The sequence below is a fragment of the Ursus americanus genome, chromosome X, assembly GCF_024610735.1.
Source record: "Ursus americanus isolate L20-20 chromosome X, mUrsAme1.1.p, whole genome shotgun sequence".
NCBI classification, from domain to species: Eukaryota; Metazoa; Chordata; class Mammalia; order Carnivora; family Ursidae; genus Ursus; species Ursus americanus.
The window spans coordinates 77104051-77108305 of NC_142164.1; positions in this window are offsets into that span (position 1 = coordinate 77104051).

The window sequence follows — 4255 nt, forward strand, 5'->3', positions numbered from 1 at the left end:
CTCAAAGAAGAATGTTTCTACCATCGAGGTCAAAGAGAGTCTTTCTTATATTCTGTCAGCTACTTATAATCATGTTATGTTTTATTTTGCTTTACATTTGGATCATGATTTTCTCAAACAGTTACACATCACAAACACACACACACACACACACACACACACACACACACACACAGAGTTTCTAATAGCCTTTCTTTTTTCCTTGAGTCATTTACCTTTATCATATTCATTCATTCAACAAATATTTATTGAATGTCTACTATGTGCCACACACTGTTCTAGAAGCTGAGGATACAGCAGCGGAGAAGACAGACATCCCTGCTCCTATGGAGCAGATATTCTAGTGAGAGAAAAAGAGAAAATAGCCAGATAAATAAGTAAAATATACAACCAGTTAAAATGTGGTAAGTGCTATGGGGAAAAATAAATCAGGGTAAAAGAAATGGGGGAATGCCAGTAAGGGTGGGAGATTATTGTAGTTTTAAATAGGTTGGTCAGAGAAAGATTCACTGAAAAGGTAGAATATGAGCAAAGACTTGCATGACATGAGAGAGCTAACCCAGTGGACACCTGGGGAAAGAACATTTCAAATGAAAGAACAATCAGTGTAAAGGCCCTGGAGCAGGACTGTGCCTACCATTTTTTTTTCTCCTGCCTGACATTTTTAGAGAGCATAAAGTTCAGTGTTGCTAGAGTGGTGGAGGAAGGCAGAGAGGGAAGTAATAGGATGAGGTCAGATAGGTAACAGGGCTTAATCTTACCAGGCCCTGTAAGCCACAGTGGGATCCACAGGAGTGTTTTTTGTTTTGTTTTGTTTTTGTTTTTGTTTTTGTTTTGGGGGGGGGCTGATGTCTTATATTTTATTTTATTTTTTTTAATGATTTTTTATTATATTATGTTAGTCACCATACAGTACATCCCCGGTTTCCGATGTAAGGCTCAATGATTCATTAGTTGCGTATAACACCCAGTGCACCATGCAATACGTGCCCTCCTTACTACCCATCACCGGTCTATCCCATTCCCCCACCCCCTCCCCTCTGAAGCCCTCAGTTTGTTTCTCATAGTCCATAGTCTCTCATGTTTCATTCCCCCTTCTGATTACCCCCCCTTCTTTATCCCTTTCTTCCCCTACTGATCATCCTAGTTCTTATGTTCCATAGATGAGAGAAATCATATGATAGCTGTCTTTCTCTGCTTGACTTATTTCACTAAGCATTATCTCCTCCAGTGCCGTCCATGTTGCAGCAAATGTTGAGAACTCGTTCTTTCTGATAGCTGAGTAATATTCCATTGTATATATGGACCACAACTTCTTAATCCAGTCATCTGTTGAAGGGCATCTCGGCTCCTTCCACGATTTAGCTATTGTGGACATTGCTGCTATGAACATTGGGGTGCATATGGCCCTTCTCTTCACTACGTCTGTATCTTTGGGGTAAACACCCAGTAGTGCAATGGCTGGATCATAGGGTAGCTCAATTTTTAACTTTTTAAGGGACCTCCACACGGTTTTCCAGAGCGGCTGTACCAACTTGCATTCCCAGCAACAATGTAGGAGGGATCCCCTTTCTCCACATCCTCTCCAACAATTGTTGTTTCTTGCCTTGTCTATTTTTGCCATTCTAACTGGCATAAGGTGGTATGTTAGTGTGGTTTTGATTTGAATTTCCCTGATGGCTAATGATTTTGAACATTTTTTCATGTGTCTGTTAGCCATTTGTATGTCTTCATTGGAAAAGTGTCGTTCATATCTTCTGCCCATTTTTTGATTTGTTTATTTGTTTCTCGTGTATTGAGTTTGAGAAGTTCTTTGTAGATCTTGGATATCAGTCCTTTATCTGTAGTATCAATTGCAAATATATTCTCCCATTCCGTGGGCTGCCTCTTAGTTTTTTTGACTGTTTCCTTGGCTGTGCAGAAGCTTTTAATCTTGATGAAGTCCCATAAGTTCATTTTATCTTTTGTTTCTCTTGCCTTTGGGGATGTGTCATGAAAAAGGTTGCTTTGGCCGATGTCGTAGAGGTTGCTGCCTATGTTCTCCTCTAGAATTTTGATGGATTCCTGCCTCACATCGAGGTCTTTCATCCATTTGGAGTTTATTTTTGTGTATGGTGTGAGATAGTGGTCAAGTTTCATTCTTTTGCATGTAGCTGTCCAATTTTCCCACAGGAGAGTTTTGAGCAGAGATGGGAAAGGATCTGACTTTGGTTTTATAAGGATCCCTCAGGCTATTGGGAATATATACTGGTGGAGGAGAGGGGGATGAAAGGGAAGATGACAAAGGGGACCAGTGAGGAGGCTGCAGTGATCCCTTGGGTTGGATTAACCATTTCCTGGGTTTATTGTTCTGTGCATCTACTCTGGAAATCCTTCTCCAGCTTTGGAAATTTAACTTCTAATATATTTTAACAATTTTTCTTTCATTTTTTCTGTTATCTGTATCTAGAACTCTTATTATTCAGATGCCGAAACTGCTGATCTCTATCTCTCAAAATTTCTCTCATACCTTGTGTTTCTTTTTTTTCCCCATACATTCTGGAAAATTTCCTCAACTTTATTTCATAGTCCTTCTGTTGCTTTGTTTTTTATTTCAACAACTTATTTTCCATTTCTAAGAAGTCTTTCTTTTCTCTAATTGTTCCTATTTTGTGGCATCTAGCTCTTGTTTTACTCATGCTATATCTTCTTGAATTTTACTGAGAATATTATCATTTTTTTCTGCAATTCTCTTCTGTTTCCAAAATTTCCAAATTGCTCTGGGATCAGTAGTTTTATTTGTTTACTTTAGTCTTTTTCTTTCATGCTGCAGTTTCTTTTAATTTGCCCAAGGATCCTTGGTTATCCATTCCTAGTTAAGGGATAGGACTGGTAGCTGGTTTCTCTGTTGTTGTACAAGCAGGGCTGTTTTCTAAAGAGGGCTCTCCTCCATGAGGAAATTCTGACAGGAAACTTTGTGGGGACTTGGGGGAGGTGACAACTGACAGGCTATGAGTGGTCCAAATACCAGAATGAGGAGGTTTTGTTCTGTGGTACCAAATGCAGTAGGACAGGTCTGAGTGTTCCCTACAAAGTTTGTAAAATGACGTTAGAGATCTTGCCTGAAGGTAAGTATTGGAGCTGTGTGTTCCCTATGTGGGTGAAAAGGACAGGGAGATAGGGGTTCTGACTGATGCTGATATCCCATGTGCAGACCTTCAGGTAATCTTTTTCTCAGATCCTCTCTTCACTCTTGTCCTCCACTGTACTTGTAGACACAGTCCAGCGAATCTCCAGGTTCCCACATACTGACTGATGCCCATCAACTCAGCCTATCCCCAACCTTCCTCCACCCAGGTCTCCAGAGTGACAGGGAGCTTCCCATACTTTTCATCTCAGTCCGGCCTCATCCCAGTCTAGTCTTAGCAGCTAATATTTACTGAATGCTAACCTTGTTCCAAGCATTCCAAAAGTACAGTGTCACTTAATCTTTATTACAACTTTACCACAACCTTATGAGATAGGTGCTATTATTATCCTCATTTTATAGGAAGAAACAGAGGCTATAGAGTGGTTAATTAACTTAACATTATTAAATATTAATTATTAATATTATTAGATCAATGTTGCACTGTCAGTAAGTAGCAGAACTGAGATTCAAACCCAAATAATCTGAATCTAGTAGTTCTATTTTGAACCACTATGTTATATTCTCACTCTTGCCCTAGCTTGTCTTGGCCTCTGATTATTCTGGAGATTGTAAGTCTCATGTCTGTGGAACCTCTAAATAGTTATGGGACCTTAAGTAAGTCTCTCCTGTCTCAAAGTTAAAGTCAGTGCCAGAAGGGACCAGGATTGGGGTTGCCCCACCAACCCCTCTCTCATATCTGCAATCTTTTTAAGATGATCAATGCTAAGTGACCTTTCTCTGGCCTCAGTTTCTGGGCTCCTCTGGATGTTTATAGGAAAGAAAAATTCCACCTTGAGCTAACATAGCAAATAGACAGACCCAGCACTCTATTATGTTTAGCTTTTATTCATCTACAGCTGGATGAGGGGAAAAAGGGAAACATGGAACTGGCCCCTCTCCAGGCAAGATGCCAACCCCAGCTCTTGGATAATCCTGGATTGTATGGGCCTCAATGCCACATTCAGAGCCTTCCCCACCCTTCAGGATAGTTCCTCTCTCTCAAGAGAAGGAGGTGTAAAAGAGCAAGAATCTGGGGATCGTCTCAGACCCTATGGACGTGAACAATGGACTCAGGCCAGAGGTGAG